This window comes from Trachemys scripta, chromosome 4, assembly GCF_013100865.1.
Source record: "Trachemys scripta elegans isolate TJP31775 chromosome 4, CAS_Tse_1.0, whole genome shotgun sequence".
NCBI classification, from domain to species: Eukaryota; Metazoa; Chordata; order Testudines; family Emydidae; genus Trachemys; species Trachemys scripta.
The window spans coordinates 23896739-23910823 of NC_048301.1; the positions used below are offsets into that span (position 1 = coordinate 23896739).

General features: G+C 44.7%; 2 protein-coding genes across 2 annotated transcripts in view; one reads left to right on the top strand and one right to left on the bottom strand.

The window, feature by feature from the left end:
• Window positions 1-6437, bottom strand: part of WDR25 (WD repeat domain 25) — a 121344-nt gene extending 114907 nt beyond the window's left edge. The window contains exon 1 of the mRNA XM_034768368.1: window positions 6308-6437. The gene's annotated coding sequence lies outside the window, so the exon portion shown is untranslated. The remainder of the gene's footprint in view (window positions 1-6307) is intronic.
• An 88-nt stretch (window positions 6438-6525) lies between these two features.
• WARS1 (tryptophanyl-tRNA synthetase 1) overlaps window positions 6526-14085 on the top strand; it is a 39827-nt gene continuing 32267 nt past the window's right edge. The window contains exon 1 of the mRNA XM_034768370.1: window positions 6526-6679. The gene's annotated coding sequence lies outside the window, so the exon portion shown is untranslated. The remainder of the gene's footprint in view (window positions 6680-14085) is intronic.

Genomic DNA, 14085 nt, shown 5'->3' on the forward strand with positions numbered 1-14085 from the left:
CGGCCCTACGGGGTCCGACCAAAGGTCCATCTAGCCCAGTATCTTCCGACAGTGGCCAGTGCCAGGTGCCCCAGAGGGAAGGCGCGGAACAGGGAATCATCAGGTGATCCATCCCCTATCACCCATTCCCAGCTTCTGGCAAACACATCCCTGCCCATCCTGGCTAATAGCCATTGATGGACCTATCCTCCATGAATTTATCAAGTTCTTTTTTGAACCCTGATATGGTCTTGGCCTTCACAACATCCTCTGGCAAGGAGATCCACAGGTTGACTGTGCGTTACGTGAAGAAATACTTCCTTTTATTTGTTTTAAACCTGCTGCCTACTAATTTCACTTGGTGACGCCTAGTTCTTGTGTTATGAGAAGGAGTAAACAATACTTCTATCTACTTTCTCTACACCACTCATGATTTTATGGACCTCTATCATATCCTCCCTTAGTCGCCTCTTTTCCAAGCTGAAAAGTCCCAGTCTTATTAATCTCTCCTCATACGGAAGCCATTCCATACCACTAATAATTTTTGTTGCCCTTTTCTGAACCTTTTACAATTCCAATGTATCTTTTTTGAGATGGGGCGACCACATCTGCCCACAGTATTCAAGATGTAGGTGTACCATGGATTTATATAGAGGCAATATGATATTTTCTGTCCTATTATCAATCCCTTTCTTGATTATTCCCAGTATTCTGTTTGATTTTTTGACTGCCGCTACACATTGAGTGGATGTTTTCAGAGAACTATCCACAATGACTCTGAGATCTCTTTCTTGAGCGGTAACAGCTAATTATTTTATATGTATAGTTGCAATTATGCTTTCCAATGTGCATTACTTTGCATTTATCAACATTAAATTTCATCTGCCATTTTCTTGCCCAGTCACCTAGTTTTGAGAGATCCTTTTGTTGCTCTTTGCAATCTGCCTGGTCTTAACTATCTTGAGAAATTTTGTATCATCTGCAAATTTTGCCACCTCACTGTTTACTTCTTTTTCCAGATCATTTATGAAAATATTGAATAGGACTGGTCCCAGAAGAGACCCCTGGAGGACACCATTATTTACCTCTCTCAATTCTGAAAACTGATCATTTATACCTACCCTTTGTTTCCTATCTTTTAACCAGTTACCAATCCACGAGAGCACCTTCCCTCTTATCCCATGGCAACTTACTTAGATTTTCAGAAAGCCTTTGACAAGGTCCCTCACCAAAGGCTCTTAAGCAAAGTACACTATATTCACTGGATCCCCTTTGTCAAAATGCTTGTTTACCCCCTCAAAGGATTCTAGTAGATTGGTGAGGCATGATTTCCCTTTACTAAAACCATGTTGACTCTTCTCCAATAAATTATGTTCATCTGTGTGTCTGACAATTTTGTTCTTTATTATAGTTTCAACTGTTTGCCCAGTACTAAAATCAGGTTCACAGGCCTGGAATTGCCAGATTACCTCTGGAGCCCTTTTTTAAAAATTGGCGTTACATTAGCTATCCTCCAGTCATCTGGTACAGAAGCTGATTTAAATGATAAGTTACAGACTACAGTAGTAGTTCTGCAATTTCACATTTGAGTTCCTTCAGAACTCTTGGGTGAATATCATCTGGTTATGGTGACTTATTGCTATTTAGTTTATCAATTCATTCCAAAACCTCCTCTAATGATACCTCAATCTGGGACAGTTCCTCAGATCTGTCACCCAAGAAGAATGGCTCAGGTTTGGAAATCTCCCTCACATCCTCAGCTGTGAAGACTGTAGTTTGAAATAAAAAGTTTCTTTTAGACACTTACATCTAGTACGAATGATGACATTTTATCCAGAATAATTAAGGATAAAATTTTGTCACGGAGATCACAGAAGTCATGGATTCTATGACGTTCAGAGACCCCCATGACATTTTCTGCTTCAGCCTCATGTCCCGGGGCACGGGCCACTGCCAGCCCCGGAGCTCCCAGCCACCAGCGGAAGGAGCCCCAGAGCTGTTAACCACCACTGCTGCCAGCAGGAGCCCCAGCGCTATTGTCTCCCCCTCCCCCCCAGCAGTCAAACCCATCCCCCTTATTCTTAGGAAAAGTCACAGACGTGTCATGGGCTTCCATGAATTTTTGTTGATTGCCTCCGACTTGTCTGCGACTTTTACTAAAAATAACTGTGACAAAATCCATCTGTGTATTGACACCAGGGATATGCATAGCACTTCACATATATTTGAAGATATGGTCCATGTCCCTTGCAACTTTAGGCCCTTATGCTGCAAACACTTACATACATGCTTAACTTTATTACTCTGTGAAGTCATATTGAAAAGAAACTGGAAATGGAACTACTCACAGTAGTAGAGTTAAGCACATACCTAAGTATTTGCAAAATCAGTACCTTATATCCCAGTCCTGCAAACACTTATGCATGTGAGTAGTCCATTAGAATTCAATGGGACTACTTAGTCCTGTGAGTAACTTTATGCATCTAAGTGTTTGCAGGATTCAGACCTTAGTATAAATCAGCAGTTTTCAAACTTTTTGAACTGAGTTCCCTTCCCGCCCCCAGAGTTACAATTTTTGTTTGTACCCCCCATAGCCAGATAAAAATAGACATACTACCTGCCCCTCCCCTCTCAGTTTTCTGAGTGGGGGGAAGGCACTTGCGACCATCTCTGAAAGTGGAGCCAGCACTGGATGCGGAGGGTGCTGGGAGCAGAAATCGGCGCAGCTGCCGCTGATGTTGACACTGACCCACAGACTGGGGGCCTACTGAGGTGAGAGCCCCATCTGGTGTCACTGCCAAACATTCCTCTGTTCCCCTAGGGGAACACACCTCGCAGTTTGAAAACCTCTGGAATAAATAGAACAAGTCTCTAATATGCACATTTTATTCCAAGCAACAAGAGATTTACATTGTAGATTGTGCTTCTATTTTACAATAGGATACTCAAGTACAAACCCTTACTCCTGAGCAGGGTCCCACTAAAGCAAACAAGGCTCTATCCAGAACTACAGATTGATTCTTTCAAATCCCTTTGCAGGAGAGTGACCTAAACATTTAGCAGAAGTTTAAAAAAGCAGCACAGAGCTAAGTATAAAAAACATTAAATCCTCCCTCTAGAGGGCAACCCATGTCTTTAACTGCAGTTTATCAGAGTATAAAACAGTGGGACTATTTCATAAACCACAAAAACGAATAAGGGGCCAAACTCATCTCTGCTACATCATGAAACACTGTTGATTTAAATGGGATTCCACCTATGCAAAGGAGAGAAGAAAAATTGGAAAAGCGTTTAAAAGGTAGCATGACTATCAACTCCTGTTCAAAACAAGATGGGTAATAAAAATTCATCCAGGTTATAAGAGATTTAAAAATTTTATTAGGATGATGTTAAAAAAAAACAGTGAACAGAGTTTGAGCATAGAAGTTTCTGGTTATCAGGGAATAACATACAGTTTATAGAAAAGTGTAAAAGTTTTGTTTAAGATAAGGTGGCATGAGGAATACATAATCTGCAATATCCCCGAGTGGGGGTAAAAGGTTGATGGGTCAAAGTACAGACATTGAGATATGAGGGTCTGAAGTTACTACAAGTAAAATTTATCAGAGTTAATAACTGAATTTCTTTAAAGACAAAGTCCCTGAGTGGACAACGTAGCTCTTTCCTGACACACATATTTGGGTTCTAAAAATCCGTGCACGAAAATGTTGCTTATGAGCCATTGCTAAAAGTAACTACAACCAACAGATATTAATTATTTGTTTTACAGTAGTGGCCCCAGCCAAGACTGATGCTCCATTGTGCTAAGCACTGAACAAATGTGTAGTAAGCCACAGACTCTGCCCTAAAAAGCTTACAATATAAACAGAGAGGACAGACAAAGGGAAAGAGAGGAAAGAGAGGCACAGAGAAGTGAAGTGATTTTGTTAGACTTTCAAAGACTGATTTAGTGCTCTAAGATAAAAATTGCCTTTATATGATAATTTGAACTAGAATGTCCAAACTACTGATGTGAATTTTCTTTTTAAGTTAGAGAAAAACACTTTTCTTGAAGGGATAGCAGTTGTAATAGGCCTGAAAACAAAACAACCAACCTACACAACCGAAAAAAACAACAGATTTTACTTTTCATTTTATAATACAATTCTATTTTATAACTAACAACAAAGACTGTGGAAGACAGATGTTTTCATAACTGAGTGTGTGAAATGGACCTGCCTCACTTCACATCCACTGGGAGAAAAACCTCCCTCTTTGAGGACTGAAAGGCCACTGTCAACTTAAATTTGGTTAAGTTTAGGCCCCAATCCTGAAATTGACATTATGCATGCCCACTTTTGCACACAGCCAATTGCAAGATTGAAGCCTTAAATTTTGTGAAAATAGTAGAAATGTTTCCAAAATTTTGTTTAGAGGTGCAGTGAAAGCATCTGTTTTTAAGCAAATAAATACTCCCAAAAAATGTGTCTCTTTATTTTTCATGGTCAAAACTGAAAAGAAGTGCAAAAAAAGTAGACAAAACAGTTCTAAATCCACTGGATTTCAAATTCTCACTTTTACTAATCTAAAATGCTTATACAGGCACAGAAATGCACCTGGGGCCAATCCAGCCAGGGCTGCCGCGGCTGGGGCCAGGGCTGATCCAGCCAGGGGGAGGGCTGCCCAGGGGTTAAGGCGGGTTAACTGGTAAGACTAATGCTTCTGGCTAACTGGTTAACATTTCACATCCCTACTGTTCTCTTTATAACAAGCCTTTACAACCTTTACAATATTTAAAGACTGTTATCTGATCCCCTTCAGTCTTCTTTTCTCAAGACTAAACATGCCCACTTCTTTTCAGCAGAACTATTGCCTAGCCAATTATTCCCTATTTGTAGTTGCACATTTGATTTTTCCTTTCTAATGTTGTACTTTGCACTTGTCTTTATTGAATTTCATCTTGTTGATTTCAGCCCAAGTCTTTAATTTGTCAACGTCACTCTGAATTGTAATCCTATCCTCCAGAGTACTTGCAAGCCCTCTCAGCTTGGTTCATCCACAATTTTATAAGAATACTCTCCACTCCATTATCCAATTAATTAACATTTAATAGTACCAGACCCAAGACAGACCCCTGCAGGGCCCAAGCAGATACATACTGCCAATTTGTCAGTGAACCATTGATGATTACTCGAAGTATGGTTTTTCAACCAGTATTGCACCAGTTATGTATTTGTAGCATGGGTTGACAACATACTATTTTTAAGTTGACAGTGCAGCTTAAGTATTTCTCCAGTCTCTTTTTCATGAGGAAGGTTTATTTTCATGTTTTTTAATGAGAACTAGACATTGGGCATCTAAACTCTGTATATGCATTGCACGTACCTAATGAGTAAGCATAAATTACTCTGAAGAGATAGGGAGCAACTTACATGGGGAGGGATAGCTCAGTGGTTTGAGCAATAGCCTGCTAAACCCAGGGTTGTAAATTTAATCCTTGAAGGGGCCACTTAGGGAGCTGGGGCAAAATCAGTACTTGGTCCTGCTAGTAAAGGCAGGGGGCTGGACTCGATGACCTTTCAAGGTCCCTTCCAGTTCTAGAAGATAGGTATATCTCTGTACCAATTGGGATATGGGGCACACACAAAAGGCCAATAACACACATAGTGGGCCACCTGCACAAGCACTTAATATGTTTGCACATTCTCAGCTTTGATAATTAGGCACTTCAAAATCTCAGTGCACATTTTAACTAGATAAAATCTCCCCTTGTTCAACTCACCCCAGCCCATAAAAGAGAAAGGCACCTTAGAATCAGAATGACAGTATTAGACACCAGACAGATTAAAACCATCCAGAATGCTCTTCTTCTGAAAGTGCTTAGGGTGGTAGGAGGTATGAATGTTTTTTTTAATTAAATGTTTCGGTTAAAGACAAAAAGCAAAATCCTTCATCTCCCCCAACCTCACTTCCCCCCAGCTCCCACTGAGATAACATAAATAGTTTCTTAAATGTCAACTACCCGGAATGTTTGTGAACGGGGGAAACCTCCACTTCACTGCAACCTGGGGTCAGCCTCCCAGTGCAATTCAGTCTATGGGCGCAGCCTCCCCTCAGCCCCCCGGAGACACGGGGCAGCTCGGTCCGGGGGCGGCCTCCCCTCAGCCCCCCGGAGACACGGGGCAGCTCGGTCCGGGGGCGGCCTCCCCTCAGCCCCCCGGAGACACGGGACAGCTCGGTCTGGGAGCAGCCTGACCCTGCAGCTCCTCCTACAGAGGAGGCCCCTCCTGCGGCCTGGCGAGGGTGGGCCCCACGTGCCCCACCTACGCGGGGAACCCACGTCAGTTACCTGAAGGGAAGAAACCCACCAGGCCCTTTCCCAGGAACACACTCCAAAGCAACCAGCGGCGGGTCCCTCCCGCAAAGCGAGCCGGGTGGAAACTGGGGCTACTCTGCTAACAGCCCCAGCGCGCGGCCGGGGCCACGTGTAAATCCCCCACAGGCCACCCCAGCGCGGTAGTCAAGCGCCCGCAACGACAGACTCCGCATCTGGTCTGGGGAAACGCGCCCGGCCGCTCGGCTTGCGCGGGTAGCGAATGGTTCCGGCCCGGGTGCGCGTTTCCGACCGGGCAGAGTTGAGCAACGCGCCGTGCCGGTTCTGGTCTGGTGCCCGGCGCTGACGGTGGCAGAAGCGCTGAGAAGGGGAGACGGCCACGCCAGGGTAAGGGGACAGGGGCCTGGCCGCGCTCGGGGGGCGGCGGCGGCGGGGTGGCCTTTGGGCGGGAGAGCTCTAGTGTGGGTTCACTCCTCTGGGCGCTCGGGATGTTCATCCATCTGCATCGCCCTGGGGCCTGGGAGAGTAACGCCTCAGAGCGGAGGCCCGCCACTTCCTTCGGTGCGGTCCCCGGCAGGGGAGACATCGGCCTCCATGGCCGCTACAGCCACAGCGGGACCTGGGGGACTGCTCTGGTCCCTGCGCAGTGCGCTGCCACCAGCCGTCGGAGCTGGCCAGCGTTGGCACAGGCTGCCTGGACATGCTGTAGAGCAGTGGTTCTCAACCTTCCCAGACTACCGTAACCCTTTCCGGAGCTGGATTTGTCTTGTGGACTCCTCGAGTTTCACCTCATTTAAAAATTTGCAAAATCAGACACAAAAATACAAAGTGTCACAGCACACTATTACTGAAAAATCGCTTACTGTCTTATTTTGTCCATATGAAATTTTAGTTTGTACTGACTTCGGTAGTGCTTTGTAAAACTAGGCAAATATCTAGATGAGCTGATGTACCCTGTGGAAGATCTCTGTGCACCCCTGGTTGAGGATGAGGGCTCTATAGGCTGTCACCAGCTGTACAGAGACGGGGGCAGGGGATAGCTTTTATTGGCCCAACTTTTGATGGTGAGAGAGACAAGCTTTCGAGATTACTCTTCTTCAAGTCTCTGTGTAAGCTGGAAAGGTTGTCTCTCTCACCAACAGGAGTTGGTCCAATAAAAGAGATTACCTTGTCACCCGAATATCCTGGGACTAACACAGCTGCAATAGCTCTGCATACACAGCTATACAGTGCAGACATATTCTGAAAATATCTGCTCAATGTGCAGTGGCATTCAAAAAAGCTAACGTTAGGAACCATTAGGAAAGGGATAGTTAATACAAAATCTGATAATGCGTCCATATAAATCCATGGTACGTCCAGAAAAGATATACTAGCATTGGAAAAGGTGCAAAAAAGGGTAATAAATATTATTGGGGGTATGAAACAGCTGCTATGAGAAGAGAGATTAAAAAGAGTTGCAATGTTCAGTTTAGAAAATTGATTAAGGGAGGATATAATAGAGGTCTATAAAATCACAAATGGTGTGGAGAAAGTGAATAGGGAAGTGTCATTTACCCTTCAACATAACACAAGAACTAGGGCTCACCCAATGAAATTAGTAGGGAGCACATTTAAAACAAACAAAAAGAATTACTTCTTCACACCGTGCAGAGTCAATTTGTGGAACTCATTGCCAGGGATGAAGGCCAAAATGTAACTGGGTTAAAAAGAATTAGATAAATGCATGGAGGATAGGTCCATCGGTGACTGTTAACAAAGGTGGTCAGAGGTGATACCCTATGCTCCAGGTGTCCATAAATTTCCAACTGCCAGAAGCTGGAACTGGATGACAGGAGGATGGCTCACTTGAAATTGCCCTGTTTTGCTAATTCCCTCTGAAGCATCTAGCACTGGTCACTGTCACAGACAGGATACTGAGCTAAATGGACCATTGATCTGACCCCGTATGGCTGTTCTTGTGTTCTGTTCATCAGAGTATAGATAGCAACTGAAGAGGATCAGTCAAACAAAAAAGAGTCCCATTCAGTTACATCACATGAAGACACACAACTAAAATATTGACAAATTTTATAAGTATTTGTATACAAATGCAAGAAGTTTAAATACTAAGATGGGCGAACTTGAGAGTGTCTGGTATTAAATAAGGATGTTGATATAATAGGCATCACAGAAACTTGGTGGAACAATGATAATCAATGGGACACTTAATATCAGGGTACAAAAGATATAGGAATGACAAAGGTTGCGCTGGTGGAGAAGTTGTGCTATATGTGGGGGGGGGAAGCGTAGAGTCCAATATAGTAAAATCTTAAATGAATCAAACAATACCATAGCATCTCTATGGCTAGAAATTCCATGCTTTTGAATAATAAGAGTACAGCAGCAGGAATATACTACCAACCACCTGATCAGGATGGTGATGGTGACTGAGAGAGATTAGAGGGGCTACAAAAACAGAAAACACAATAATAATGAGAGAATTCAACTATCCCCATATTGACTGGAAACATGTCCCCTTAGGATGGGATGCAGAGATAAAATTTCTGGACACTATTAATGACTGCTTCATGGAGCAGCTAGTCCTGGAACCCACAAGGGGAGCGGCCAGTCTTGACTTAGTCCTATGTAGTGTACAGATTCTGATCCACTCAGGAATAGCAACCATAAAGTAATTGAATTTTACATCCTTGTAGGGGGGAATATTCCAAAGAAACCCACCACAGTAGCATTTAACATCAAAAAGGAGAGCTACACAAAATGAGGAAGCTAGTTAAATGGAAATTAAAAGGAACAGTCACAAGAGTGAAATGCCTGCAAGCTGCATGGAAACTTTTAAAAAACATGATAGTAGAAGCTGCAAACGATATGTAAATTCCAAATTAAACAAACAATAAGAGGTCCAGAAAACCCCCATGTTGGCTAAACAACAGAGCAAAAGAGGTGGTTAAAGAGAAAAAGGCATATTTTAAAAATTGGAAGTCAAATCCTGCTAAGGAAAATAGAAAGGAACATAAAGTCAAGTCAAATGTAAAAGTATAATTAGGCAGGCCAAAAAAGAATTAGAAGAGCAACTAGTAAGATTCAAAAATTAAAAGCAAGCATTTTTTCAAGTATATCAGAAGGAGGAAGCCTGCCAAAGAATAAGTGGGGAAACTGGATGATTGAGGTACTAAAGGAGCACTCAAGGAAGACAAGCCATTGCAGAGTAGTTAAATGAATTACTTCCATTGGTCTTCAATGCAGATGATGTGAGGGAGATTCCCACACCTGAGCCGTTCATTTTAGGTGACAAATCTGAGAAACTGTCCTATATTTGAGGTGTCAGTAAAAGAGGTTTTGGAACAGATTGATAAATTAAACAGTAATAAATCAGCAGGACCAGATGTTCTGAAGGAAATCAAATATGAAATCACAGAACTACTAAGAACATAAGAATGGCCATACTGGGTCAGACCAAAGGTCCATCCAGCCCAGTATCCGGTCTGCTGACAGTGGCCAATGCCAGGTGCCCCAGAGGGAGTGAACCTAACAGGTAATGATCAAGTGATCTCTCTCCAGCCAGCCATCTACTAACTGTGGTATGTAACCTGTCACTTAAATCAGCCTCTGTACCAGATGACTGGTGGATAGCTAATGTGGACAAGGGTGATCTAGTAGGTATAGTGTACTTGGACTTTCAGAAAGACTTTCACAAGGTCCCTCACCAAAGGCTCTTAAGCAAAGTAGGCAGTCATAGGATAAGAGGGAAGGTCCTCCCATGGATCAGTAACTGGTTAAAAGATAGGAAACAAAGGGTAGGAATAAATGGTCAGTTGTCACAGTGGAGAGAGGTGAATAGTGGAGTCCCCCAAGGACCTGTACTGGGACTAGTGCTCTTCAACATATTCATAGATGATCTGTGAATAGGGGTAAAACAGTGAGGTAACAAAGTTTGCAGACAATACAAAATTACTCAAGATAGTTGAGTCCAAAGCTGACTATAAAGAGTTACAAAGGGATCTCATTAAACTGAGTGACTGGGCTAGAAAATGGCAGACAAAAATCACTGTTGATAATTGCAAGTCGTGCACATTGGAAAACATTGTCCCAACTACACATACAAAATGATGGGGTATAAATTAGCTGCTACCACTCAACAAAGAGATCTTGGAGTCGTTGTGGATAGTTCTTTGAAAACATCTGTTCAATTTGCAGCAGCAGTCAAAAAAGTTAATGTTAGGAACCATTAAGAAAGGGATAGATGATGAGACAGAAAATATCATTTTGCCACTATAAAAATCCATGGTACGCCCACACTTCAAATACTGCATGCAGTTCCAGTCACCCCATCTCAAAGAAGATTTATTAAGGAAGTACTTCTTCAGACAACGCATAGTCAATCTGTGGAACTCATTGCCATTGGATGTTGTGAAGGCCAAAAGTATAACTGTTCAAAAAAGAATTACATACGTTCACTGAGGATAGGTCCGTCAATGGCTATTAGCCAAGATGGTCAGGGACGCAACTCCATGCTCTGGGTGTCCCTAGGCCTCTGATTGCTAGAGGCTGGGACTGGATGACAGGGGATGGATCACTCAATAAATTGCCCTGTTTTGTTCACTGCCTCTGAAGTATCTGGCACAGGCTGCTATGACCATTCTTATGCTGTTATGTATGTCTGTGTAGACGCCTGTGCAATGCGGACATGGACAGTATGTCCATGTAGAAGACAGTCTATAGAGTATGTCATCACTTGCACAGATAGACATCTTCTGTATGTCCGTCTGTATTGAATATATAGTTCTATATATTCTATATATAGTTATGTTCTATATGTCTATGTAGGTTGGCAACTTTGTTGGCAACATTTGTTGTTGGCAACTTCACCCTTTGTTTGGAAAGTGCTTGTGTGAAAGAAAAGGCAATCTGGCTTTACCAAGCTCTGGTAGAGCATGTAGTATTGTATTGTTTTGAGCAGTTTTGCAGACTGGATTGTGCAAATATAGGGAGAGAATAAAAGGTTGATTGTTGTAGATGCTTTCTTAAAAATTTTATTAAGATGACGTTAAAAAAAAATAGTAAACAGTGTTTGAGCATAGAAGTTTCTGGTTATCAGGGAATAACATACAGATTATAGAGGGTGCAAAATTTGGTTTAAGATAAAGTGGCATGAGGAATATGTAATCTGCAATATCCTCGATTGGGGGTAAAAGGTTCATGGGTCAAAGTACAGACATTGAGATATGAGGGTATGAAGTTCATAAAGTCGCTATGTTTGGGTGTGGATTATAATGAGTGGATATGATGATGAGGATGGATTGACCCTCATTTGGTGAGATTTAATGTTTAGGGAGTTTATGGTTCCAGTTCATATGATCCAACGGAGAAGGTCACTTGGTCCCTTTCTCGTAGTGGGAGAACGATGTCACTCTGGCTCACGCCTCCTGGTACTGTCCGTGGCCGGTGATGTGCTCGATGTAGATGTTCCTGGACCATCAGATGGCGTCTGAGACCATGAGGCGCTGCATGAGACGTGCGTAACGTCGACCGATCCTGCAGGTCCGCAGCACACGCTCGTTGCAGGGGTCCCAGGCACCCAGGGCTCCGACAATCAGGGCGTACATCTGCACCTCATAGCCCTTCGCTCTCAGGGTTTCAGCCAGGGGGGCATACTTTTCCAGCTTACGAGCTTGGGCTTCAGAAAATGCCGGAGTCCTGTTCTCAAAGGAGACCGTGACGTCGACGAGGATGATCTTTTTCTGGCTGTCGATACCGGCGATGGTGCAGTTCACGGAGATCTCCCCCAGGCGTGAACACCTGGCTTTCACCAGGCGGTTCTGGATGGCGTTGTGGCGCAGCTGCCAGGCTCTGGAGTGGAGTTTGCAGCTGCACAGGACGTGGGGCAGGGTTTCGTTTGGGTAGCCGCACTTCCTGCAACGCTTGTCTCGGTTCCCGTGGCGGATGGCTCCCTTGAGCGGGACACAGTTGAGCCGGGCACAGTGGATGAACCGCCAGTCGGCAAAACGGGTGAAGCCGCCCCCGGCGAGGAAGTGGTTGCTGTCGTCCCACTTGCTGGTCAACTCAAAGGCTTTACCCTGGTCCGTTTTACGCTTCAGGGTTTCCACGTACAGTGAGTGGATGGCGGCCTTCAGAGTCCTCTCCAGCAAGCCCCTGGCCATTGGGGTAACAATGGTGTTGTCGTCGGACCTGATCTGCGGCATCCAGATTCCCAGCTCTTGGCGCTCCTGGCACCACTCCCAATGGCAGCCGATGCACTTCCCCAGGCGATGCGTGGCGTTGTGAGTGCGGGATCACGGTGAAGCGATATCGCGCCCATCCCGTCCGAATTCCCCATCCAGGGAGCCGCTCAGGAATGTGGCGATGTCTTGGTTCAAGGGGGCTCTGCCGATCCGCTTCTCTGTCGCATCACGCAGAGCGTTTGCCGCAATGTTCCTCACCGTGGCGTCCCGCGGGACATGTCAGCAGGCAGAAGGCGTGGGTGATCACCGTGACGTCTCACAGGTCACCCATGCGGGGGACGTTGGCGCCACCGTGCTGGTGGGCGATGTAGACCAGCTCATTGCTGGCTCTCTGGGGAAGGAACAGCCACTTCTTCACCAGTTTCCGGATGATCTTTTCTGCCTTGTTGAGGGGCACCTTCGCCATGGCGGATCCCCTTAGGGTGAACGAGATGCATGGGATCAGGAAGGTGTTCAGGGCGTTTATCTTCTGCCACGGTGCCAGCAGGGAGGCATCAATCTTGTGGCATCCTGCAAGATCTCCTGGATGGTGTTCTCGGGTGTCTGCCGGACACGGAACCCTGTTGGCATGCCCAGGTGCTGGTATGCCTGCCCCTCTACCAGGGGGATGACAGGCTCACCCTGGATCTGGAAGCCCGTTGTCTGCACCAAGTCCCTTTTGCTGCTGGCAATGTGCAGAGTTGCACACTTCTTTGCATTGAAGCGGAGCCCCATCCAGTCAGTAGCTCGGCTGGTGGCATCTAGCATACCTTGCAGGCTCTCTGGGTCGTCCGCGGTCAGGACCAGATCGTCCGTGTAGGCCAGAATGCTGAGTTTCTTGCCGTGCAAGTCAAAGCTGGTCGGGCTGCTGGAGATGGCTTGGATGAGCGGTTCCATGGCCAGGTTGAAGATGATGGGGCTCAGGGGGCATCCTTGTTTCACGCCGCGGCGGATGGGGATGGTGTCCATCTCTCCGTCCGTGGCGCGGATGCTGGTGGTGCAGTCCAGAACCTCAGAGTTATGAACACCACAGTTCCGAACTGACCGGTCAACCACACAACTCATTTGGAACCAGAAGTATGCAATCAGGCAGCAGCAGAGGCAAAAAACAAACAAACAAAAAAACCAGTGCTATGTTAAATGCAAACTACTAAAAAATAACATGAAAGTTTTTAACTAAAGATTTGACAAGGTAAGAAAACTGTTTCTATACTTGTTTCATTTACATTAAGATGGTTAAAAGCATTTTTCTTCTGCATAATAAAGTTTCAAAGCTGTATTAAGGCAGTGTTCAGTGTGTTCATCAACACACTCACTCACACACAACTACTTCTAGTTATCTACTGACAAGGAGGTTTGATTGGCATGTTACCGCAGTTATGGACTTTCTCATTACTTCTAAGTAACAAAGTTTTACTATACCTGAAAAAAGAACAGGAGGACTTGTGGCACCTTAGAGACTAACAAATTTATTAGATATCAGAGGGGTAGCCGTGTTAGTCTGAATCTGTAAAAAGCAACAGAGGGTCCTGTGGCACCTTTAAGACTAACAGAAGTATTGGGAGCATAAGC